Below are 27,753 nucleotides of genomic sequence, written 5' to 3'. Positions count from 1 at the left end.
GCAGTGCATCTGGGAATCTCTCAAAACTCAGTTTATTCCGGTTTATAACAGATCAGGAACCAGTTTCCTTAACCACCAATGGATCCCAATCAAAAAAACAAATTTAGGTTGAGTGTAAGCGTTTGACCCTGTGTATACTTTTAATATATTTCTTATGGCTTAAAGCCATTTCATTTGTTTGTTGCAGTGTCCTTTAAAAATTCTTGCTCACTTGTGGTCAGTTCTGCATTTTTCTCCCTCCTTTCTGTTTTAGAGGAGTGACCAACTACTGTATTATACTACTTTGGTTTCTTTGTAAGTTGCTGTGACGGAAGAAACACCCAGTCGTTTAGCTCACTGTTCACGAAAGCCACAATATGCCCTTTCTGGTAGAATGTAGCTAAACCTGGAAGCAATGATGTGAAACTTGCTTAGCCTTGCATCGCATCTCGCACACAGGGCATTGCTTATCTCCCTCATTGGGGCCATAAATCTTCTCAGGCTTCTCTGCTCATTGAAATGGGAGGCAAAAATGCTTCCAAGACTTTTCAATCGGTTAAAATAAAAAGAAAATACTTTCCAGCCTTATTTTCCAATTTCTATTCAGACGTTTACACAACGCAAGGTAGTGCAGTCATCTCATCGCTCCTGAAGGGCTTGTATTTGTATTTGGTATTTATAAAGCGCATTCCGGTCGAAGCGTCAAAGCGCTCAAAAGAGAAGAGAAAGTGACAACTGAGTTAACGCGGGAACAGCCAGGTTTTAACAAGCCTCCTAAAAGCCATGAAGTTTTGTTCCTTCCTTATGCACAGAGGGAGTGAATTCCAGCATCTGGCCACTTCCAGCGTAAATGCCTTGTCACCTCATCTGGCTTTATGAGTGTGAGGGACCTGAATCAAAAAGGATCCCGTGGATCTAAGTTGCCGGTTGGGCCTATACCAGCATAGCCTGGAAGATAAATAATCAGATCCACTTCCCTGTATGGCCTTATGGGTCAAAAATAAGGTTTTAAACCTAATTTGATTCTCCACCGGCAGCCAATGCAATTGTTTCAGGCTATCACTAGCAGAGGCTGAGCGGGGAAGATTGAGTGTAAAGCGAGCAGCTGTGTTCTGAATAAACTGAAGCTTCTTGAGAGATGCCTTATCCAGATTAAGCATTATGGCATTACAATAGTCCAATTTAGACATGACCAATGCTAAAATAACAGTAATTCTCCATTCCCTCTGCAAGTAAGGGAGAGTTTTTTTCAACATTTTCAGGATCCAAAAATTAGTTTTAATAACATGATTGACCTGCAGCTTAAAAGAAAGAGTATTGTCAAAAATAACGCCCACATTTCTAATGGCGACAATAGGAGCCGGTAAGGCTCCACAATCTGTCGGCCACCAGCAAGGGTTCCACAATCCCATAGCGGATCCAAAACATAAGATTTCAGTCTTATCGCTATTTAATTTAAGCCAATTTGAACCCATTCACCTATTGACTTCTTGCATACAGTTCTTAAAGCGATCTGCCACTTCCTCCCAATTCTTGGAAACTGTGATAATCAATTGAGTATCATCAGCATAGGAGGTAGGCATAAAACCAAAGGTCCTTATTAGTTTAGCTAAGGGTGCAACATACAGATTGAGAAATGTGGGGCTAAGCAAAGAGCCCTGGGGGACACCACAAGGTAAGTGATAAGCTGGGGATGTAAAGTCCCCACAATTCACTCTAATCGATCTCTCTTTCAGGAAAGATTCAAGAGTATTTAAAACGGTGTCCCTAATCCCTGCCTGATAAAGGCGAGATATCATAATCTGAGGCAAAATGGTATCAAAAGCCGCAGATAGGTCTAGCAGAACTAATATGGGTCCATGTCCCTCATCCACCATTCTACGGATCCTATCCAAGGTGGTGATGAGCACCGATTTGGTGCGATGTGCCTGCCTAAAGCCATGTTGGGAGGGATCTAACCCTCCTCAGGTGATTAGGAAATTGGCTAGTTCCTTGTTTATATGTTTCTCAAAGATCTTAGTCTGAAAAGGAAGTAAAGAAATAGGTTGTAAATTACTCAGATCTTGTCTTTCTCCATCCGGTTTCTTTTTTAATGGAATGACCATAGCATCCTTCCAAGCAGGAGGGTAGGTTCCTAAAGTGAGAACCTCATGATAAATAGGGGCTAGAGCTTCCGAAACCAAGTCCGGGGCAAGTTGTAAAACACAGGAGGTGCAAGGATCTTTAGGAGAACCTGATTTAATTTCTAACATGAGTTTTTTAATTTTCACCGGAGATAAGGGTTGAAAATTTGTTAACAAGGGACGGTCTATGTCTAAGCTGTTGTGCATAGCCTCAATTGGACCATCCATTCCTTCAGAAGACTTAAAATTAGAGTACATTTGAGAATTTTATTTTTAAAAAGAGCTGCAACCTTATTACAAAACTCTTGGGAGTTTTCTAGCTCCAAAGGAGGAGTAGGAGTAGTCAGAGTCCTGACTACCTGAAAAAGTTCTCTGTGGGTATTGGGTGCCTCTTTAATTTTCTGATTGAAATATACAGATTTGGTTTTAATGCTTGCTTCTTTGTAAGTTTTCAAAACGTCTCTTGGAATATCTCTTTCAGCAGAGTTAGGGTTAAGCTTCCATCTCTGTTCTTGTTAGCGGTATTTCCTTTAAAGCATCTTAAGATCCTTAGTAAACCAGGGATGGCCCTGTCTTTTCCCCGCACGTGGAACAGAGGGCTTAGGTGGAGCTAATTGTTCCATGGCCATACCAATTCCCTGGTTAAAACTATCTGTAGCCGACAGGGATAGGTTTTTTGTAGCTGCCCCACCTGCCTTCAAAGCAGGTTCTAGCTGCTCCTTCTTGATACGATTCCAATGTCTGACCGATTTTCCTTTGATACAGGATTGCTGACATGCATGAACCTCAGTAAAATTAAAAATAAGGAGAAAGTGATCAGTCCAGCTTAGCGGGGAGTTAGTCAAATGTAACTGATCTCCAGATCGAGTAAAAATCCCATCCAGTAAATGGCCCACTATATGAGTAGCTGATGTGACTTTCAACTCCCAGTCTAAAGCTGCCATAAAACTTAAAACTCTTCGATATGAGGATTCTGAATGTCATCAAAATGCTAATTAAAATCCCCTTATATAATGGCTTTAGATGCCATAGTAAGGGGTTCTACTAAATTTGGCCAGTGCTGTATAAAATTCAAGTAAGGACCAGGAGGCCGATAGACTAAAAGTCCTTCAAATAGTACAACTCTATAGTGCCATAATTTAAAATACATTCCTTCACACATCTCAGATAAAGGGAAAATACTATTCCTTGTCATTTTGTATGCTCTTTCGGCCTTGTACAGCACCATTTGTTGCAAATTTAGCCAAACACTACATACATTTAATATGGTTGATTCTGCATCAGTATATTTTAAATTATATTTATGGTGCCTTGTTGCTAGATGTCGTGCTCCATTTTTTATTCCTATGTCCAGATTGATTTTAGTATTAAACACACACTTGCACCCATGGCAGTGTTTTTACTTGAGATTTATATGATTTATGTGCTATAAAATGTACGTGCCTTGCTGGCCATTCAGTAAAAGCAGATTCGTATATATCTGAAGTGCAATCCCCGCTTACATTTTACACATTTTGACTTGCTTGCTTACTGGCCCTTGTCAAATGCAATACCACACAACTTAATGCCACACAATTCCACACCACTCAACGTAATTCCATGACACACAATTACATTAGACACCACATATATCCAATACACACCACAAAATTCCACATCATGCTATATAATTCAATGCCATGCCACATAAATTCCCTTCATGCCACTCAACAACACATACCACTCCACATAATTACACTCCATGACACACAATCACACACAACATAATTCTACTACACAAAATGCCACATAATTTATATACACACAATTCCAATACACATAGCTCCACTCAATGCCACATAATTCAAGCACAAACAATTCAAAGCCAAACAGTTCCACACCTCACAATTCCACTCAAACCCACATAATTCCACACCGCACCACATAAGTGCAATCCACACAATATAATTCAACATCATTACAGATAGTTCCAATCCAAGCCACTCCACATAAACACATACAACGTAAATCCATTCTGGTGCTATTAAATGTCAAGTTTGCTTACTCTTCAATCCACCCCTGGCCTCTTCAATCCACTGCCAGACACTCCGTGCCCCTTTAACTCTTTTTTGTGGTTTCCTGCTTTCTTCCTTTGTGAGTTGTGCATTTTTTACTTCCTTCGTCTTTCTCCTTTGTGTGTTTTCCCTTTCTTGCATGCAGAAAATGTCCTCCCACTGGCAACCGCTGGATCAAATTAAGCACTGGGTGCTGCCCCTCGCTCACCAGGTCTGTGCATGTCCAGTGTCTTAAGGTCTCATTCTGATGAGTTGATTTTTGTGTGTGTGTGTGTGTGTATACATATATATATATATATATATATATATATATATATATATATATATATATATATATGTATATACACCATTCAATGTCTTTTTAAGCTCTCTCATGGCTGGCACTTTTGTTTTAAAGCTGAGAATGGTTTGTATTTTAAGGGCCTTGTTTTATATAGTATTCAAGTAGGCCTGATAGGCCTGAAAATGTGTAAGGCACTATGCCCTCTAGGAGTTACATGTATTGTTACACTGCATTACTTTCTGCTAATCTATTTTCATGTCGTTATGCCCTCTAGGGGCTGACTATTTGCTTACATGACCATGTTTCTTACAAATTCTATTTTCATTATGGTGTCCTGAGCGTTCTGAGCGTTACAGTCACAATACTATAATACTTGCTGCACTCAGAAACTTGCCTCATAATGCTTTTCAGGGCATTCCTTTGACAAAACTTTTTTGCCCATAACACAATGTGTGGTGGTCCTAGGACAATGAGACCACCATCAAAATTTTCAGCACGGCGCGTTCTGTCTAGGGCATCTCTGGGTCGCCACACTCGGTTGGGGGGACCGCAAAATAATAACCCCTCTCCCCCCGCCACCAGTCAATGTCTTTTTAAGTTCTCTCATGGCTTGAACTTTTGTTTTACAGCTGGGCGTCGTTTGTGTTTTAAAGGCCTTGTTTGTAATATTATTCTAGTAGGCCTGCTAGTCCTGAAAATGTGTAATACACTATGATATGGTTATACTGCATTATGTTCTGCCATTCTGCTTTCATGTTTTTATGCCCTTTAGGGGCTGACTATATTGTTGCATGACCATGTTTCTTACAAATGTTAATTTTATAGTGATGCCCTCTAGTGGTTATTCTGAGCATTACAGTCAAGATACTACAATATTTGCTGCACTTTGAAACTCGCCCTATAATGCTAATATGGGGCATTATTTTACAAAGCATTTTTGCCCATAACTCACCGCACGATGTGCTCTTTCTGTCTAGGTCATCTCTGGGTCCCCACACTAGATTGGGGGGACCCCAAAAAAATAATTAAAAAAATATAACAAATAACGGCAATATTTTCATTTTTTGCTTGAAGACAGTGGAAGAAGGTAACTAGAAGTGCTGTAATTATATGCAGGGCCAATGATATTATGTGGCAGAGAGGACCAAATTATGCAGGAGGGTTGACCAATTTATGTGGCAAGAAAAGTCCAGTTATGCATTTGCAAAGCCAAGAGCTCGAACTCAAGCAAATGCAAGACCTATTACATTGCAAATGTTTGCTAATAAATCTCGGTATTATGAAAATATGTATGCATTATATGGTAGTGGAAGCTTCAACTGTATCCTTCGACTCACGTTCTGCATTTGTGTTTACCATTGTAGTTTCCATCATAGAATAACATGGAAACACTGTACTCTTAACGCATTTGTTGCAGACTCCAGTGACCTAGGATCTAATGTACTTCTGTAACCACGTGGTGAACTTAAGAGACTGTTGCTGTCATATGACCCTACGCACATAGCTTTGCTGAAGCATTATCAGATCCTCCATCAATTCCAACATGTGCTGGTGAACTACTTTCAAAGAGATCAATTTGGAATGTTGCACCAATAAATTCCAGTGTCAGTGTCAATATCAGGTGTGATTTATTGTGTTCATTCAGTAAAATTGTGCACTGAAGTAATGCACACACATAGCTAGTGCATGGATGAGTGGCTCAGATATGGTCTATGAATCATTCAGTCATGCAGGAATTACTGCACCACGGTCCCCTCTGCATATTACATTCTCTCTAGATGCAATGCCATCGTCCATAGCACCTTCGGAGCGCCTTGCTTAAACTGAAAGGGAGAACACAAAAGTTAAAATTCGGAGCAAATGTGGAAAAGAAAACATTTTGTTACACAGTTACAATGGTATGTTGCTAAGTATGTTAAAGCCTTATTGATATCAGAAATGTGTTTGGTCTTACTGTTGGCATCATCTATTGTAACATTTTCCATCCTGTTTTAATATGTTGGTTTCCCTTTGTTCAGCTTCTTTAAATCCACAACTATTATGAACATACCTGCGACCTTCTGAACCATGAAGATTATTGAGCAGAATTCTGAAACCACCTCTTTGGCCCAAACTAGATGACATATTTTTTGAAAAATGCAAAATCCTCTTCCCAGTGCTTCTATTTCACACCTTTTCTTTGGCCACGGGGCTGGTATCACTTTTAGTTTGGAGAGGGCTGGCGTGAAATTCATTAGGTAGCTCTTGTATTTGACTGACGGAACCCAGTTAGCAGACACTGTCTTCTCTAAATTGTCCTGGAAGGGCCTGACATTCCAACCACTCTAATGTCTGATGTTGGTTTCTGTGAATTGTCGTGGTTGCTGTGCCTTCTTGTTTTCTGACTAAAAGTGAGGTTTTGAAGTGTACGAAGACAATAGCGTTGTTGTTAAGATCGACTCAAATACTTCTTAGATTATCAGAAGTTGGGGAAAAGGCAACTAAGGTTTTGAAACGTTTAATGTAGTGGAATGGATTTGTTTGTGTCATCAAATGCCTTTTTCACACGCCCTCTAGGTCAAGTCCAAAATGAATCTCTCCTTTAAGGGACAAGTTGAGCAACATGCTGCTCAGCATGCAGAGTATGCCACTCTAGAATCCATATGTTATACCACACTGTCAAAATGCTGCAACCCTTTGAATGTATCATTTGTGACCTTCTCCATGTATACCACCTGCTCTTCCAAGGAGGTTTGTGCATTTGGTCTCTTCTTGAATTGCTTCACGTAAAATTGTTAAATTCTTCATCAATCACTGTGTTTCAAATGCTGAATATTCACCTGTGCACATTTCCAACTTCGAATATGTATAAGCAATTTTCCATGTTCCTTCTACTTTTTGATTAACTGATATATGAGAAGCCATGTTCTTTGCTGACAATAACCCTGTGTGATCTACTGGAACTTTATCATGTAGCCCTATTTTAGCCTATTCTACTGGGTACTTTAGTGACATGGTGCTTGGGAAGGGTCTTCTGGCCGGGATCCTTGCTCTGCATAGATAGATGGACTTGAAGATGAGAAGTAGAAGATCAAGGTGAAATAAGTTATCCATTTCATTTGGCTCCTGCTCCTCATGGTAAATCTCCATTTTCCCTTTGTATTCTTCTGGAATTCTTTCACATTCTCTTCTGACATTGTTCTCCTCTTTGCATCTGTTGCCTTCTGTACTTTCAAACTGATGCACAAATATGGGTCTTCTGGGCTCTCTGAGGTTCCAGTCTGTGTTATCTATAGTCCAAACAGTGGTCCTAGAGACTTGAAGAGCTGGCTTGCCTGCAAGACATCACACATGGGTTATTACTTGTAATGAACTTCATCACTGTGGCTCAAAAAGTCGTTACTATAGAAATCTTCTCACTCTGAATGTATCATTTTTAACCTTTTGTACCACTGCTGCCCCTGCTTTGTCTATCTTTGCCTGCAAGGCCATTTTCATGTGAGTGCGGTTCACCAAATCAAATACATTATACCATCTGACCATTGCATTATAGTAACTGACAGTGATTAGTAAATCACCTTCACTTACATAGTAGAACATCACATCATCAATATAAGGATTACAAAAATTAAGGAAATAATTTAAGGGTAATGGATTATTTTAAAAAAGTACACTTAACAAACATAAATACATCACAATTTTAATACAATAAAGAAATAGAAGAGAGAGGTTTGCCCCCAAGAAAATTAAAAAGAAGTGGTAAAATGAATTATAAGAAAGAGTAAATGGAACAATTTGGGTTATTTGTTGTGCAGGATATGAGGCCTGTCCAAGACATTGATTCACAATTGTCTCCTAACTGGGAACCAAGCATCCCATTATAGCATTTGACTATATTTAGGTAGCAAAGCAGAGAAGTCTAAGACCTGCTCACAGAAGGTAGTGTGCGCTGGCAACCTCCATTTGCTGGCATGCAAGAAGAATACTCAATATATCATTGTCCAGTCAGTGTTTTTCCTTTGAAAAAGGAAAAGTACATTTATTACACACACACACACACTATTAATACTACACATTATTTTACAAAGATATAAATAAGGTGGGTGAAAATACTTTTGGTGACATTCCAATATCACTTTTAACCTCTTGTGGATCATGAACTAAATAATCATAAGCCCTGCACCAATACCAGATAGAACATCACAATATAAGGGGATGTCATTTGAAATAAAGTTGAAATAATTTGTTGGTAAAAATAACATATAACGCAAGCCTGTTGCCTTTTTTTAGTGGTTCACCAAATCAATATATGAGGCAAGCCTATTAGCTTTGTTAAAATGTCATCACAGTATAGGAACAATACTCACATGTTAAAAATCATCATGATTTCACTGGAATCGATAACCATATTTAAATGCATTATTGATAATATAATCATTGGCAACAATATGCTTGAAAAAGTGTTAAAAATCACTAGAAAGTGTCTCACACTTTCTTTACACACTTACGGCCACGTAATACAGCCATAGGTCAAACACTAGTGATCCCATCACCCAGGCACAGTAGAGCAAAAGCACTAGTGTCTGGAGTTTTTATATATTTGGTGAAAGGTCTTCCTAGGTTATGCATTCTATGACTTGGGAGAAATGGGGTTCATTTCTCCACTCCACTCAAGGGGTCTGCTACACTCCCTGTAGCCCAACGTAAAATTTGCATTGGTGGTTCCCCTCCTTCTGGCACCACAAGGAAGAACCATATATGCAAATTGAACCCGCAAAGCATTATGATGCGCTCCAGGCAGAAAGCTTAAATACTAAATGAGCGGCCAGAGAGGTAGATGGCTTTGTTTTGTGTTTCTTTTTTATTTTTGGTTATTTGGTTTTCTTTTTGTTGTGGGCAACCTGGTCCCACCTACGGCACCCTGATGCCAACATAGGGAGCTGGGGGGCCCCTATGCCTCATGCTCCCCATGCCCCACAGGGTCTCCACACACAGTTCCTGTGCCACATGTGAGTCACAATTCAGTTGGTGTTCCTGTCCAGTTGGACTCCTGTCTGCAGCAATAGCCATCCAGCATCCCCTGGACAAATGCTAGCACAGCCCACCCCCTCGGGTAAGGCATCTGTCTGCAAGCATGGCTTCCTTGGGGGATAAGCTCCCCGAGGCTGCTTCTCCTTGTGGTGGCCCACTTTGCCTTTGGCCAGAGGCACCTTGGTTGATTTAGGCCCTGGAGGATGGGATCACCAGGGTTGAGGAGGACTCTAGGGAGGGGGATCCATGACCACCACCTTTCCTTTTAAAACATCCATGAAGAGGTTTGCGTCAATCCTTGGGGACTTGGCAGACCCCAGTGGAAATGTTCCAAAATGCAGTTGATTGCTACATGCTCATTTTCACTGTTTGGGCATATTAAACTAGGCAATATTTGAAGGTGAATACATCAAACTCCCTTGGGCCAATTTTACTCATTTTGCTCTAGCCACCAGGAGGATTTTCAGCAGCACTGCTGGCTTCTAAAAGGCACACACTGTGGAGAGCTTGTTTTACTGCCCAGCATTCTCCACTGTTGGTCTTACCTCAACTGGTCCTCAGGGGGCAAGGGGCTAGCGTCACTGGCCCTTGCGCGACTCATCTAGTCCTGGGCGGGGGTTCAGCTGCAAGCAAAGTCCTTAGTCCATCAGGGGTATCAGATGGATTTTCCTTCAAGCTGCCCATGGTATTGCTACTGTCGCCGGTCATGTCCAGGGTCTTGCTCATTCTCTCTCCCTTGTGCAGGGATTGTGCAAAGGTCTAGATGTCAGGTACCCCTGGCCAATCATAGGATGCCAAATCACCCATTCAGCTCTGTCCCAACCCTCCTGCATAGCATTTTGGACAATTCAATATTGCGCTATCAAGTTGTCTATATGCAGAGCTACTCTGAGGGCCTGAGCTCCACCCCTAGCAGACATCACTGCCAGATACTTTCCCACCAAAACACCAAGGGGGCTTCAAATGTCTGGGCTTCCTCCTTTGCTCAGAGAGCCTGGGATGTCCCATTACAGGTGCAGTGTGACAGCCAATGCTGATTTTCATTCCCATACCTTCCTTCTTAGACACTGAATGAAGAACTTATAATTGCTCCTTTTATGTGGGGAGGCCTTTGATCCCTGTGCTGGAGCCCAGCAAGTGAAGAAAATGTCTGAAATTTGATTTTAAACTGAGCCAAAGAAAACTGCCAATTCTGGATGACCCACAAGAAGTACAGGTATGTTATTTGGACCTGCATATTCAAACTTGGTGTGCATGGTTCACCCCCGTCTGATGCCTGAATGAACGGCGTAGGTCTAAGTGGAACAAAACTGCTATTTAAAATGGATTTCACCTATGTGTATAATGGGACATTAAAGATAATCCAGTAAACACTACTGACCTATCAATGAATGCCGACTTTTATTATAAGGTCTACCCCAGGTCAGCACCTACCCTTTTCAGTGTCCCTTCTGTACAAGGCAACCTGTGCTCAATTACCAGGCTGGGCACGATGGTAGTCTCACATGAGCAACCCTCAGAAGTGCCTGTCCACACATGTTAACATGAAACCAGTCCAGTGCTTCTTCCCCTATCTGTGTTGCAGTAGTCTTTTCTTAAACGGCGGACACTGGTGGTAAACACACTCAGTCCAGTCACTAGGAAATTACCATGGGTGTTACTCAGATAAGGAGACTCATTCACAGTAAAGGGTCAAAAACCAAATAATCAAAATAGTGAAAATCTGGGAGTTCTAAATAGGCTGAATCCATTTTGCTACAGTAACTTTTGAAAGAAAAATAAAATTGAATGGAAAATTATAGTTCTTTGAGTCTTTCCAAAGTATTATTAATTAGGAAAGGTGATTTAAAATAAATATGTTTCTGTGTTAGTGTAAGTGAAAATTATTTAGTAAATTTAATAGAATAGCAATTACATTTCCTACCCCTAGGGTTAATATTAGCAACATGATTAGAGTGAACCAAATTATAAAAATAATGAAAATGACTTCAACCAGATTAGGATTTGTATTCAGGTTAGGATAATTATAATTTTTAAATTAATCCATTTCTACAAATAAATATAAAACTAAAAAACAATAAATCAGACACAATGTTAAGGTTAAGACTGAATAATTATTGTAATACAAAATAATAAGGAGATGTGTTTATTTACGGATTAGGACTAATAATCCAGATTAGGGTTTCTATAAAACACTAATAATCAGGATTGGGGTTACAGTAAGGAAAATTGATTAAATAAAATGAATGCAACTAAAATAGATTAAGAATCAGTGAAGTAATAGTTTTAAGAAAATAATTGTAATAATTAGCAAGAAGCAGATAAGGGTGAACAGATTTGCAATCGCTTTTAAGAAAAAATAAGAATAAATTAAAAATTGTTAAATCAAGAAATAAACATTGTAAATGCAGGGTCGATGTCATGTAATCAATGTACTGATAAATTGTTTTATAAACATACCTTGCTGATGTACTGGTCCAAGATGTACTGCTCATGTTGTCATTGTATGATAATATAGTAGTAGACAATACAATAACACAACTGTGGGTAGTTGAGGAGATCATTCTATTCCCAAATAAGTGACTAAGAAGCAGCATTGACCTATCAGTACTCCATCTTTTTTTCAGAATTGTCACTTGATATACCACCCCAGTGGCCTTCTAAAGGACATTTCCAGTTTATTGTAATTACACTTGCCAGCTCAGGTGGACGCAGAGCTTCCCAGCACGTTTCTGTCATACTACTGTGACCTCCCGGTCCGGTGTGCACCCTGAACCCTACATGCCAATGTATCTGCCACCTTCACCATCACTGATTAAAAGAGCATTGGGATTCAAGAAATCCACAAGCATGCAGGGGTCCATGATCACCACCTCAGAGTGAGTGGGACTTTTGCTTTGGTTCTTGCATTTGCATGAATACTGCATGTGCATCATTACTTTCTGATTAGTATTTATTGCGAGTAATGGCCTTTGTCACTTCTATCCCAGAGTCCCGGGAAACATTGTTTATCTAGTGAGCAGTCGAGGAGGAAGCCCCAGGAAGCGGTAGTAGTTTTGAGACTATTTTACACTATGTTAGGTATTGTCACACACTAAACCCAAGGTGCAGTCAGCGCTATTACACATAGGAAATATAGGGCAATTAATGTGATGACCAACAAAACCAACCAGAGCCAATTACCATCTGGAATTGAGATGCTAGACTGTTCTACTAGAGACCTACAAAAGAAAGCACGTTGAGAAACCTTAGTATGGTCACAGGTGACAGTGCAGAGGGGATAAAACACAGTGTCAGCGAGTAAATCTTATAAAAGGATAGGTAGCGCCAGCAGCCCATGCAGTGCCAGGACTGCTGCATCTAAAGCGGATCCCACGTCCAAGTCCAGCGTGTTTTGTTGTATTGTACATTGGCCTGTAAAGTTCGGAGACCCAGTTCCCATAGCCTGGAGAGCCTTTGGAGGAGCCTCAAGAAATACACACCCCTGGGTTTGCTTCATGTAAACCGCCTAGGCATGCAGATACGGTCGAGCACTGGAGAAGGCACATGCCGATTATCCACTCGGGGCGCCTTGGTCATAAAAGGTCAAAACATCGTCGGCTAACACAAGATCATTTGAGGCCAGAGGTAACTTTTAAAGGAATCAGCAATTAAAAGCCAAGAAACAAGCCCTGAGAGTTGCTGGCGCGTGGATCTGCCCAATGACACAAGCAAAAAAAAAAAGTCGTTTCCTATCGACGACCCCGTACCAGGTATTCGTGCTGGGCCAACGTGAGACACCAGTGCCTGTGAACATTACAGTATCTTGCAAATCACAGCACGCCAGCCGCTCGCAATGAACAAATCCATAGGCCGGCGAGAGGCTCTTTAGTTCACTGGCACTTACAAGCAGCGGGTAGTCCGAATTTCCCATTCACGGCAACCTTTTATCAACACTTAACCTTTTCTGCTATTTCCATGACCAGCTCTTATCCGTCTGGAGATCTGAAAAGGCACAAAGCTCTGCTCTCTGTTTTCTTTTGGAGAATAGCGTCTGTTTCAGCACCATTACACCTGGGCATTATGTCTGGGTACCACTAAGCATGCATTGAGCTTCACCTAGGCCTAGACCATGGGTACTCGCTAAAATGTTCCCAGTGGTCAAAAGGTTTGGTCTGTGATGTGACCGAGGGCCGCATTGATGCCAGCACCGGCACTTGGGTGGGAGTGTATGCTGGTAAAGTGGACCTAGGGGAAGTGAAGTAAATACATCTAGTGGCTGAATTGCACAATGAGGGACCAGAAAACCTCAGATTAATCCCTGCGACATCACTTTACCAAATTGTGTGACATTAGACAATTGTTTTATTTCACTTTACCTCTTTATCGTCATTAACATAAATAGGAGGACCTCGAAATACACGATTGCGAGATAGGTGCTGTACAAAACCCTTTCCTGTGTTTGATTTAATAAAGTATAGTGTGGTTCATGTATAATAAAGACCCAGGTCAACCAAAGCATGTACATAACAACTGACTTGCCACTTATTTCACTACTGGCATTGTCATGGTGGAGGGAAAGATTAATGTTTCTGAATTTATGTTTGAAAACTATCATATTTAAAAAGTACTTCCCAATGCGCTGAAATAAGTGGTTCTGCTCGTTAATGAAATACACTTTTTGAATTCTGAAGAGACTTTATCATATTTTTATACTTTTGCGGCAAGATGTCTCGAAAAATGAAGGTGTTTCTAAAGTTAAACAACAACAACGCAGACATCCCTAGTTAATTCCTTTTTTATCATCCATTTGCCTTTCAATAAAAGCTAACCTGTCTATTTATCATCTTTTGAACGTTTAGTGCTGAGTCAAGTAAAAAGCAATCCACTGTTTCTGTTGACCTCTCTTCACTACAAGGAAACAATGGAAGGAGCTAATAGCTAGGGTGGTATAGATGGTTTTGCAAAGTACAACAAGCATTGGCAAAGCCAATAAGTCTGGCTTTTCAGTGCTCATGCATTTAAGCAACGTGTTAGCAGGATCTTTTGCTAGAGATCAACAAGAAATCTGTTTGCCAACAATGCTGTAAAGTTCTGGACCTAAACACAAGCCACACAATGGAATTCTGGATACACTGGAGTCTGGAACAAAGCATGTTGGAAAGGCCCAGGAATACACACCATTTCTTTCAACCAATATGGACTGAATAAAGACATTGTCTGTCATGATACGATAGCTAAGGCAGAATTTATGTGAGAAGCTTCATCTCCAAGAAGAGACCTTGAGACATAGTTAATTGAAGAGCTAACTCAAAATTAGTATCTAACATAAGGCACATATTTTTCATACTATGACAGCACCAAAGTGGTTAATCAGATTTGATTAAGAGAAATGTTATTGATGACCTTTTGCTTTAAAAAGTTAAAAGGCCTGCCCAATCTAATAGTGGTGAGATAGGAGCTTGAGGAGAAACTCGATGATGCTTACAGGGACACTTTCAGGACACTGAGTTTGTGCCAACTCTTTAAATAGAGGGGGTGCAACATAGCCATGAAGTAAGGTTGCCTAATGTTGCCTACAGTAGTTGTAAAGCAACGTGGAAAGGGCTCATCTGCAAGTGATGCTCCAATTAACCATTCTAAGTGGATGTTCATAACACAGAAATGTATTGACTAAGTTCTTCCTGGAGGAAAATATTCAATTCAACTTTGCTTTGGGCACTGTATGTCAGATTAGGCAAAGTGATGAAGATAGAGTGGTTGGTAGATGGGGAAGAAGCAGCCAGGCAGGTCTAGTAGAATTAAGGTCCATCCAGACACTGCCCTCATCCACCTTTGGGTTAAGTTCATCCATGATCAATACAAAGACCAGGGGTTCACTCACATCAAGCTTAAGTTTACCTGTAAAAAATAAAATGGCTTGCATTCATCTGTATATATCAAGCTGAGCAGTCCTATTTTTCTCCAGTAGCAAGAGCAGAAAACTGGTCCCCAGCTGAGTGACAAAACTGAGGATGGTTGCCTACACTTTAGAGGTAGGTCCAAAGAAGAGCCTTTAGAGCAGAGTACCTTGTGCCAGACTCCCATTTTTAAGTCTTGCCTAGACAGGCCTAGATAGAGCTTGAAGTGTATCTTAGAGAGCTCTTGCTTTCTGTCAGTGAGCTTAGAGACTGTTCATTGCTTACCATTGGTTGGCTTCATTGCTTTTCTCATTTACTTATTTCATATTGGTCAGTAGACCTTGGCTCCCTCCATCTTCAGGTGGCTGTCCCTTCCTTGGAGCATAGATGTATTACTTGTGTCCTTTTGTTGCTGCTACTTTTTTTAGTTTAAGCACTCTACCAGAGTCTGCCTTTTTCAGTAAGCTCCCTCGTGTAATTTTCCTCCCTCCACTGTCTGCCTTCTTTTTTCCACTTGCCCTCCTTTCCTCTGATACTGCTTATCCCCACTTGCACTCCCTCCTTTTGTTCTTGCTTGAAACTCCCACCTGCCCTCCCTCCTTTTGTTAATGCTTAGAACCCCCATACTCTAACTGCTCATTGTTACTTGCAACCAACCACCCACCCTCCCTTTTCCCTCTGTTGTTGCTCACCCCTCCACCTGCCCTTCCTCAATCCTTGCTTGATCTCCCACCAGCCTTCCCTCTGTCCCTCTGTTATTGCCTGTCCCTACCTGGCCTCCCTCAGAGTGTTGTTGCCTGCCCCGCACATTCCTTTCCTCTGTTGTTGCTTGATGCCCCTGCCATAAGAAAAAGACAACGCTATGGGGCAGACACTACTGGACCTGTCTTAGCAGCCTTCCGTGTTGCCTATACCCGCGCCCGCACTCCTGCTTCTATTATTGCTTGGCCACTCACCATAACAAAAAAGCACTATGACAGGCAAACCACTGGGCGCATTCTAGCATTTTTATTCCACGCCTGCCCTCCATGTCACCACCCATCCAACACTTGCCTCCCTCCTTCCATAGTTGCTGGCCTAACCCCACTATAAGAAAATAAAGCAGTATGACGTGGTCATTGCTGGCTGTGTGATATCACTTTTTTTAACTTTCAACTATGCTGCACAGCAGTCACGCTGCTCTACAACATGGCAGAAATTTTGACAAAGCCAATACCTCACAAAGGCGAGATCTATTGGCTTCGCCAATGTTTATTATTAAAAGGTGCCAATTTTAAGAGAGCCGTTTATTAGCTAACAGAAAGCTTTGGAAACAATCGGAGCAAGTTCCTATGTATGTTTTGCTAAGCAGGTCTCAAAAGGGGGTCCAATTATGGCTGGAAGAAGTGAAGAAGATAGTAGAATTCCTTTGACTGTAGAAATTAAGGGTTTGCACTTTTTTAAAATTCACTGCTGGATGAAGTTTGAAATTCCTCCCTTGGCATCATCAAGCAAAATTTACAAACTTTGTCTAACTTTGCCATAGGTGAAGTGTTGGAACCCAATGCAGCAGAAGTGATGCATTCTTGCTACAGGCTTTTTAGTGGTTGGTATGTCCTGCAACAGGAAACCAGACTACATGTAATCCAGCAACATTTCCAAAGATACAAGGTGAGGGTGGATGGAGAGCAATGCTGGAGGGTGAGACAGTTGGGAACTTTGATGCTCCCGAAAGTGACCAGTTCAGGTTTTTGTCTCAAGTCTGCGTGGGCAGAGGGAAGAGTGAAAGGAGCCTCAGAATCTAGATTTTCTCAGCAGGAGATGGAGGCTTAGGAAGAAGAGGCATACCTTGCATGACAGTAACCTTTTTTCTAAATCTTTGTAAGCTTCACACTTCACAATACTTGTGACTATTAACCCCTTAGCTGCTGGGCCGTTTCCCCCCCCCCAGTGCTGAGGCCTTTTTTGGTTATTTGGGGTAGTTCGCGCTTAGGCCTTCATAACATTTTGTGCACATAAGCTATCCACGCCAAATTTGCGTCCTTTTTTTCCAACATCCTAGGGATTCTAATGGTACCCAGAGTTTGTGGTTTCCCCTGGAGGAGACCAAGAAATTAGCCAAAATACAGTGAAAATTTAGTTTTTTCCAAAAAAATGGGAAGAAAGGGCTGCCGAAGAAGGATTGTGTTTTTTTCCCTAAAAATGCCATCAACAAAGGGTTTCTGGTGCTGAGATCACCATCTTCCCACCTTTCAGGAACGGGCAGACCTGAATCAGAAAACCACATTTTTCAACACAAATTTGGCATTTTACTGGGATATACCCCATTTTTACTATTTGTGGTGCTTTCAGCCTTCTTCCAGTTAGTGACAGGAATGGGTGTGAAACCAATGCTGGATCCCGGAAAGCTAAACATTTCTGAAAACTAGACAAAATTCTGAATTCAGCAAGGGGTCATTTGTGTAGATCCTACAAGGTTTTCCTACAGAAAATAACAGCTGAAATAAAAAAATATTGAAATTGAGATGAAAACAACAGCCATTTTTCTTTATGTTTTACTCTGTAACTTTTTCCTGCGATGTCAGATTTCTGAAAGCAATATACCGTTTTGTCTGCTGGACTCCTCTGGTTGCGGGATATAAAGGGCTTGTAGGTTCATCAAGAACCCTAGGTACCCAGAGCCAATAAATGAGCTGCACCCTGCAGTTGGTTTTCATTCTATACTGGGTATGCAGCAATTCATTTGCTGAAATATGAAGAGTGAAAAATAGGTATCAAGAAAACCTTTGCATTTCCAAAATGGGCTCAAGATAAGGTTTTGAGGAGCAGTGGGTGCCCATACTAGCATGTGAATTGCAGGGCGTTTCTCAAATATACGTCTTTTTTACACACTCTCTTATATTTGGAAGGAAAAAATGTAGAGAAAGATAAGGAGCAATAACACTTGTTTTGCTATTCTATGTTCCCCCACGTCTCCCGATACAAATTATACCTCACTTGTGTGGGTAGGCCTAGCGCCCGCAACAGAAAATGCCCCAAAACACAACGTAGACACATCACATTTTTTCATAGAAAACAGTGCCTACCTGTGGATTTTGGCCTCTACCTCAGCCGGCAGCTGGGGAAACCTAGCAAACCAGCGCATTTTTGAAAACTAGAAACCCAGGGGAATCCAAGATGAGGTGACTTGTGGGGCTCTGACCAGGTTCTGTTACCCAGAATCCTTTGCAAACCTCAAAATGTGGCTAAAATAACACGTTTTCCTCACATTTCGGTGACAGAAAGTTCTGGAATCTGAGAGGAGCCACAAATTTCCTTCCACCCAGCGTTCCCCCAAGTCTCCCGATAAAAATTATACCTCACTTGTGTGGGTAGGCCTGGTGCCCGCGACAGGAATAGATCACACAACAGTCAATGTTGGTCCTTACATGAGGCAGCTGTTGACCCTGGGGTGATCCATTCCTGATGCAGGCACTAGGTGTAGGCACTCAAGTGGGGTAGTGTTTTTATCAGGACAGGTGAGGAGTCACTGGGTGGTAGGAATTTTGTGGATCCCAGCATATTCCTGTAGTTTGTGTGACAGAAATGCGAGAAAAATAGAGTTTTTATTCAACATTTCAGCTTTGCAGGGTATTCTGGGTAAGAAAACTTTGGGGAATCCACACAAGTCACACCTCTGTGGACTCCCCCGAATGTCTAGTTTCCAGAAATGTTTGGGTTTAATGTGTTTCTCTATATGGCCGCCGAACCCAGGACCAAAAACACAGGTGCTTGCCTTACAAAACCAGTTTGTTTTGCCATAGATCATTTTGATGTCTCCACAATACGATTTGGGTGGTGGAATTTGAAGCTGAACTAAATTGGGGAGCTCCTAAGAGAGCACTCTCTCTCTCTCTGCTTGCCGCCGCATTCACCTGCTCTCTGGGTTGGGCTAACCCACTATTACCCAGTTGCACAAACAGCTTGCGAAGGGACAGCAGGACTGTCCTCATCACCTCCCTCATAATGTACTGGAAGAGGAGTTATCGAATGGGACTCCTCCGACTGAAAAATCACTCCCAGAGTCTGCGCCATTGTCCTATCCCTCAGATGCTGTCTCAGTATCTGATGTCTTAGTCTCTGATCCTATGTCAGAGCTGTCCTCTATAACCCTATAGCCGGCAGCAGTCATCCATCAAGATGCCATCTCTGCTATTGGCTAAACTGTTGCTCTAAAACACTAGCCTACGTAGACAGTCACAAAATCGATGGTGTGTGTGAGATACGTGCAACAGTAGAGGCCACCTTACCTGCGCTTCTTCCCTCAATCAGCACGTTCTTTCAAGACACTCAAAAAACACCTTGTCACATACCATTCGTCACAGTCTTTGGCACCTCCTGCGCCCAGTCCAACAATCATTATTGGTGCTCCCACTCCCTCCTCCTCGGATTCCCTCATTACCACCCAGCAAAAGTGCCCTTCATCTCTCCATAGCCGCCCTCCACCCGCACATACATTTCATTGGTATTATAGAGCAGGTAATGGCTGACTTTACTAATGTACTCAGCTATTTACATAAAATACAGATTTGCTCTTTGCAGTAGGCATATAAACCTTCTGCGCTTCTTTATGGCACTAAAACTGCCACTAGACAAGTCTGACCCTTTTCCCCCCAGGGAAACCACACACATATTGACAAAAGTGATATATATATATGACAGCCAACCACCTGAAACTCAACTCAAGCAAAACCGAAATAATCCTCTTTGGCCCACACAAAAACACCTGGGACCCCTCATGGTGGCCCACCACGGTAGGCCCTGCACCCACCCCCGCCAACCATGCACGCAACCTCGGCATCATCCTAGACTCCTCCCTCTCGATGACCCAACAAATCAACGCTCTCACCTCCTCATGCTTCAACACACTCCGTATACTGAAAAAAACATTCAAATGGATCCCCACAGAGACCCGAAAAACTGTCACTCACGCACTCATCAGCAGCAGACTTGATTACGGAAACGCCCTCTACGCCGGCACCACTCTAAAACTCAAGCGCAAACTACAGCGCATCCAGAACTCAGCAGCACGACTCATCCTCGACCTCCCCCGACACGAACACATCTCTCCACACCTCAAATCCCTCACCGGACTCCCCATTGACAAAAGGATCACCTTCAAGATCCTCATCCTCGCACACAAATCACTCCACAACACAGGCCCTGTCTACCTCAACGAGATTCACCTTCCACACCCCCACACGAAACCTCCGCTCAGCTGACCTCTCTCTCGCCTCTGTCCCCCGCATCAAACACACCACCACTGGGGGCAGATCCTTCTCCTACCTTGCACCCAAAACCTGGAACGCCCTCCCAACCCACCTTCGCAAGACCCAAAAACTACTTCTTTTCAGGAAGGGCCTCAAAACCTGGCTTTTCGAACAGTGATCCTCCCGTCCCCTCCCCCAGCGCCTTGAGTCCCTCACGGGTGAGTAGCGCGCTTTATAAATCTCTTTGATTGATTGATTGATATAGATATAGATCTATCTCTATATATATATCTATCTACATAGATATATTTATAGATATATCCATGTACATAGATATATCTACATAGATATATCTATCTATATATATAGATCTATATATAGATCTATTTTTTTTTAGTTGTTGTATGGCTTCCTTGGGGGCCAAAATGGCCCCCAGGGAAACCCTACAACATCTAAAAAAAATATTGCCCCCACAGGGGTCAATTTTTTTTTTTTTTTAATTCCCCTGGGGGGCGCAATCGCACCCCCCCCCCCCCCCCAGGGGGCACCTACCTTTTTTTTTAATTTCTTTTAACTGTGCTGTGCTGCGACCGGGGGCCAGGAAACAGTTTCAGGTTTCCTGGCCCCCCGATCGCAGCTGTGCTGCGATCGGGGGGCCAGGAAACAGTTTCAGGAAGGTCTCAGAAGAAAGGGGAGAGTCTCCCCTTTCTTACGAGGCCTTCCCGAACGTGGGGAAGGTCGTTTTCCCCATCAGAGCAGGAAGCGACCGCAAGGCTGCTTCCTGCTCCGATGGGGAAAACAACTTTGTAACGTCAGCGCGTCTCACGGTGCGCTGACGTCACAAAGGGGCGGGTGAGGGGCGGGGGGGAACCCGGAAGCTTCCGTGTCTCCCGGGGTTAGGAAAAAATAAATAAAAAATCCTCGGGTGCGACGCACCCGAGGATTTATTAACCCCCTCCCTGGTGTCGGCCACTGGTCGTGACCCACACCAGGGAGGTAGTGCGGGCGTCGGCCACTGGCCGACGCCCGCATCCAAGGGGTTGAAAAAAATTATGAAGTAGTGAATCAGGAGACATTGCATCATTACACACTCCTAGTACTAAATGAAATACTATGATTTTTTCAAAACGATAATACAGCATTTTCAACTGATGCTCTTTAATACATACACGTTGTGTGCTTTCAGCTCTCTGGCAGGTCTATCTGACATGGTGTTATGAGAGAGCTAACACTATCTTTGCTTTCCTGTTTCCCTGTCAGTATGAATCAAAGTGGTAGCTATTGGAGGAAGTATTACTGATTTGAAGTCTCACATGAATTACAGAGCAAACTCTATCCCACCTCTCTCTTGATACACATTTTTCTGGAGAGCTAAAAACTGGCTAGTAGGCACTCTGCCTCCTAGCAGGCCAACCCATGGATTGGAGACCGCATTTAAGGAAAGTTTTCCTTTCCCACATCGAGGATTCATGTATTGAGAATCCTAGATCTCCCAAATATAGTTGGCCATGGTTGACTTTTAACACTGCAAGAATTAGGATTGTAATGTGGTGGGTGACTATCAACCTCAAGGAATAATCACAACTTTACCAGGGTCAGCCACTAAAGTCAATAAACCTGAGCTCAATCCCTTGGTAGCTATGGTACTGAGCACACAGGCTTAACCTAGGTCAATATGTAGAGCATTTTGGCAGCATTAAAACAGTAATAAAGTCAAAATGTAAAACAATAAGAATCCCAAACCAAATTGGAATCAATAGGGTTCCCGGTTTTATGGTATTGTTTTTTTTTAACATTTCCATCTGTATTTATCTATATTTTTTTGGTATCCATCTTATCCATATGTTTTTAGTTTCTGGTACAAATTAAGTTGTAACTTGTATATTTTCATGTTTATTTAACTGATAAATGTGCATACTTTGCTGCCTTTATGGTTTTAGCACATTAAAAAGTCAATAATAATAAAACAAAACACCCAAATGAAAATATAAGCATTATAACACAAACAAATGTTGAGATATTGAGTTATTTAAGGAAACCTCATCCTGTTAAAGGAAATATTATCCTATTTTTAGACTCCCAATGCTGTCAATCTGTATAGCTATTGGCCTGGAGTTCATGAATTATAACGGAGAGAATTGCTCAAAAGAAGCCCAACTACCTGTTTTTTTCCACTTTTAAAAATACATACAGACAGGAAACACACTATTTTCTGTCTGTACTTATCTGTAAAAATCAGTACAAAATGGAAAAATGGGAGCCTTAGGTATAACTTAAGACAGAAAAGGACACCAATATGGCTAACATCTAATAAGGGGAACCAGAGATATGTATTTTTAAAGTTTTAAGTAGGAAGAGTGCCAAGAAGTATGAAGAGCCAATGATAGTCAATGTTTACACTATACCGGGACCTAGGCATAATTTGACACCGATTGTGATGGAGCCCAAGTAGGATTCATCAACCACGTTAGCCTTCTTCAAAGATTTTACCTTCTGGCTTTAGTCCTTTAAACCACAATCCATGATAGGAGTATACGTTTAACGCATTCCCGGGACCCCAGGGAGGCACGTAGAGACCCACAGGGTGTGAGTCCGGAGCCAACAGCATTGTTGCATCCTGCTATCTACTTTTCAGGTGAACAGAAAATTGTTATATACAATCCCAGCAGACCTGTCAAGCAGGCTTTGACACATTTTTCACACCCATTCAAATGCTGATCAGTGACTGGGAGATGTTTAGGACCAAATTCAAATTAACCTTCAGGGGCTCCAGGTACAGAAAAGGTAACTTCCCCAGTGTTGCTTTTCCTTAATATTTATTAAAAATCTGACTTCACCATTGAATTTGAATTTTAATAACTATTCAAATTTGCTGTGTAATTATTTTTCTAGACCGTCCTATTCTAGAGCTAAATTATCAGGATTTTAATCTGTATTCTTTATTCTACATAGGACAGCTTAGCCTACCACATTGGAAACTAGCTTTTGAGTGATAGTCACTGTAAAGACATATTAACATTGCATTTCAACATGTCCTACTTTTAAATATCAAATCTCCTGTTTTGGGGCACTACAGGGCCTACACACGGGTGACTAATTAATATTTAAATGGGCGACTTCGACGGTCAAAAGGGTTTACTTTGACAGGTCAAATATCTGTTTTTACACTGCTAAATTGGTAATGCTGAAGGAGTGTTTGCAGTGCAGTAGATGGAACAATTGGTACTACTATCCACTAGTGGCATTTAATTTCCAGACCCTGGGTACATCTTGTACCATACACTGGGGACATATAGGTATGTTAAATTTACCAATAAGGAATATGTCAATTTGACCATGTTTAAAGGGGGAGAACAGGCACTTTATCACTGTTTAGTAGAGTTAATGTGCAAAGATTTCTAATGCCATAAAAAATATAGGGTCCAGCAAAAGGCAAAACATATGGGGTGACCATACAGAAAAGACAGATTGACAACAAACATGCATCCAGTCTAGCTTTTAGTGACACGAGCTCTTCTGAACATCTTGGTGTGATTTTAACATCTTCCTACAGAAGTGGTCTCTTTTATAGACTAGCTGAATGGGACAAGCGTTCCACTTCAAGGAGAAGCCGGTCTCCAGCACAGACTGCTGGGAGTCACAGAGTAACCCTAGTAGACTGCAGTGGTGGCGGGGGTCTACCAGAGGCAAAGCGAAGGAACAGCAATGGCATGAGTGTCTTATATTCTTCTCGAAAATCACAGATGTAACAAGGCAAACATGACGCTCACAGTGCAACCAGTCAGCATGAAACAATGCACTGAGGGGCCAAGATATGAATCCCTACTTTGAAGAGCGCCTGGAAACCAACAATGTTTGAATTAAGGAGAGACAAATTCGGCATCGATCAAGATGGGAACAACCATATTAATCTTTTTCTTGGAATGAGGAAAGTCATTTGTAGTCAACAGTTGACATGGGCTTGATGTAACAGTATCTCGGATATTCAATTTCTTATCAGAACCTTTGCCAGTCCCTCCTCAAGCAAAATAACTCAATATTCGCACGAGAATGAGACTGTATGGACTCTAATAAATTCTCTTGGTGCAGCGCGTGCCGGCTGCCATAATTTTCGTGCCACAAACGGAATAAGGAAATGTGACATTCATTTTTCGGGTAATTAGACTTTGAAAAATAAGATGTGTGAGTTTCATTAAGGGAATGAAGCTATCACCAGTGGGAATACCGTTTACAAATTCTTGCTTGTAATGGAAAAAATGAGGCGGTTGGCAGTATGAGTTAGGTGTAATATATTTACAAACAGCTGTCAAATTGACCTCGTATATTACCGCGATGTGGCTTTAGTTTCTTCCTTGTGGCGCGCGCTGGAAGTGTCGAGCAGTCTGCGCGTGCCTGGCGCAGAGCCAGCTCTACTCCTGAATGCCTATTTCACTTATGATGTCAGTAAGTATTCCTTTCATCCATGCTCATTGCCCGTAGGTGTCCAGAATCTCTGGACTGGTGGTTCCTTTATTAGGCGGCACCTCTGCTAACTGAAAATCCTCTGCATTTACACCGCTGCTCATATCGATGTTTGGCAATGCCTCTTCATGGCCTACCTTTGCATAAGCTGTACCCTCCATGTACCTCTTCTGACAGCACCAGTGCTTCTTGTAAGTCTGCTCCTGTCTCATTTGCCTTACATCACCCTCCATTCTGTACCTTTCCTCTCTGTATCTGTGATTTTATGTGCCTGTGCTGTAGATCTGTTGCATATATACCTGCTTGGCTATACAGCTGCTGCCTGCAGGTCTGCTGGCTGTAACTCTGCAAACTGTGACATTATAGGCTGCCCCCCTGCTTTTTTATACCACTGCTCTGTGTGCTTATGCGGGCTGCACCTCTCCTGTGCTTAGGCTATGTCTCTGCTGTCTCTACCTTCAAAGGTTGCATCCCCACCCCCACACTTTTACTTGTTATACCACAGTTTATGTACTTCTTTTGGATGTAGCTCTCCTAGACCGCACCGCTTGTGCTTGTACTTCCAAAGACCGGTGCTTAATTTGAGCTGGTGGTTGCTGGTGGGGGGCACCGGCACTTATTTTGGCATGCTGTGCCACTTATTTTTCAGCATCAGACAATTATGGTAAGCAAAAGTTACATATGGGAAAGACGGAAAAGCCTCACCAAGGGAGGAAGCAGAAAGCTGCAAGATTGAGCTGAAGGGGTAGGGAGTGTCTGTAAAAGGTTTAAAGATGCTTGACATGGCTTTAGGATTACGCTACCTGAGTATTATGTGCTCGCCCTTTTAAATCAGAAGAGATCTTTGGGCACCAGCATATTTTTATTTACAAATGAACCTTTTATGTCAATGACTGCACCTCTGCTTTCTTGTACCTCAGCTTTTTTGTATACCTTTTCTGTATTACAGTCCAGCCGAAGACTCGGATCGCTGAATATCTGTTTTTCCTTTATCTTTACTTAACATTTCTCCTGCTTGACTCGACAGCCCGGTTTCTCTGCAGTGTGTTTGTAGCTTCACCGGCAACAGACTTTTCTGGGTTGCAGCTATCCTACCTAGAAAGTAGGTGCTGTGACAAGAACATCTTAAACCTTTATTTGATTTGTCTGAAACTCCACGTTTCTGTTCTTTCCTTTTCACTATCCAGATTTCATGAATTTCTTTTCTCTTTGATTTTTTACTTGATTGCTCACCCTCCTTTTCTTTTTTCATACATCATTACTTATCTTTTTGCTTCCTTTCTCAGTCCCTCTTCCTTCTCTCATGCTTTCCTCATTATTTATCCCTTTCTCTTTCCACATAACATAGGGCCATATGTACGAAAGCTTTTTCCCATAGACACAGAATGGGTAAAATCCTTTCGTGCATCTGGCCCATAGTCTCTTCTTCAGTTTTTTTGTACAGCACACTCTCTGTGCATCTATTTATGGGTTGAAGCCTACCAGACATCACAGCTCTCTGGTTTGCTAAAGACATCTTTGGGAGATTTTGCAGGCTTCCCTTTGAATGAATTCTTCCTGCTTTTTACCATTGGCTTTGTGGTTTGCAACTCACATTTTCTCGCTTTCTGTGTACTGGCTTTTTTTGTTTTAGACTGTTCAGCTTCGATTTGACCCTCCCAAGATGCAAATCCTTTTAATGTATCCTCTACTTGTATTTCCAGGAGTGTTCCTTTCTGCAAACAGGCCTGTTAATCGTGTTATTACCTTCTCACATTTGCTGTGTATTCAAAGACAGACCTCAAATGTCAGGCTCTCTCTTCTGAGGGAGCTTGGTGTTTACTTTTCTTTCTCCAACTTCAAATTGAGAGGATTTATGTGACACTTGCTGGATACTGAAATGTTTTTTTCTACCACACAACAACATTTGAGTGACCAGTTCAAGTACTTCAAAAATATTTCAGAATTAGGCAAGCACAAATGAAGCATGGGTGTGGTGGAAACAAATACTTTAATACGATCAAGATAAATCAATGCACTAGGTGATGCTATTTCCACACATTATTGTTGGTGTGCTGTAAAGTTTTATTAGTTAAAACGGTATGTCTGTGCAAATGTAATGGCCATTTCAAATGAAAATGTGTTGTCCGTTATGACAATATGCTACCAAACCATGCATACTCCACTCTGCGACACTACATTCTATGCCACTTCACTCTACACAGCTCAATGCCGCTCCATGCCACTGCACTCTACTCTGAACCACAATCCATGCTTCTGCACTATATGCTACTCTACTCAGCACCACTCTATGCCACTCTACTCTACAACATTGCACTGTACGTCACTGTACTCTTTGCCACTGCACTCTATGCCACTATACTCTATACCGCTCTACTCTGCACCACTCCACTCTGCACTACTGCACAAAACACCACTGCACAAAACTATGCACCACCCTAATCCACGTCACTGCGTTCTACGACACTGTATCATACACCACAGGAATGCAATGATACTGCACTCCACACCACTATATTCTGCAACAGTATGTGCCAAAGCACTTTACACCAGTCCACTGTACTCTACACCACTCCACACCGCTTTACACCACTCCATGCCACTGCACTCAATTCTACACTGTGCCTCTTCACTCTATTCTTCTCTGCACCACTGCTCTGTGCACCACTGCACTCTACTCTGCACCATGGTACTCAATGCCACCGCACTCTATACTAATGCACACTATGGCACTCT

The 27,753-nt window shown here is 41.9% G+C and overlaps 1 long non-coding RNA gene across 1 annotated transcript in view; it reads right to left on the bottom strand.

Annotated features, from left to right (window-relative positions):
* Nucleotides 1–6,071: 6,071 nt before the first annotated feature.
* The window catches only part of LOC138301979 (uncharacterized), a 141,568-nt gene continuing 119,886 nt past the window's right edge, over nt 6,072–27,753 (bottom strand). The window contains exon 4 of the long non-coding RNA XR_011205200.1: nt 6,072–7,753. This is a non-coding gene — a long non-coding RNA (uncharacterized lncRNA). The remainder of the gene's footprint in view (nt 7,754–27,753) is intronic.

Source organism: Pleurodeles waltl, chromosome 6, assembly GCF_031143425.1.
Source record: "Pleurodeles waltl isolate 20211129_DDA chromosome 6, aPleWal1.hap1.20221129, whole genome shotgun sequence".
NCBI classification, from domain to species: domain Eukaryota; kingdom Metazoa; phylum Chordata; class Amphibia; order Caudata; family Salamandridae; genus Pleurodeles; species Pleurodeles waltl.
Note: the sequence above shows the minus strand (reverse complement) of the source record. Positions and strands in the feature narration are given on the sequence as shown.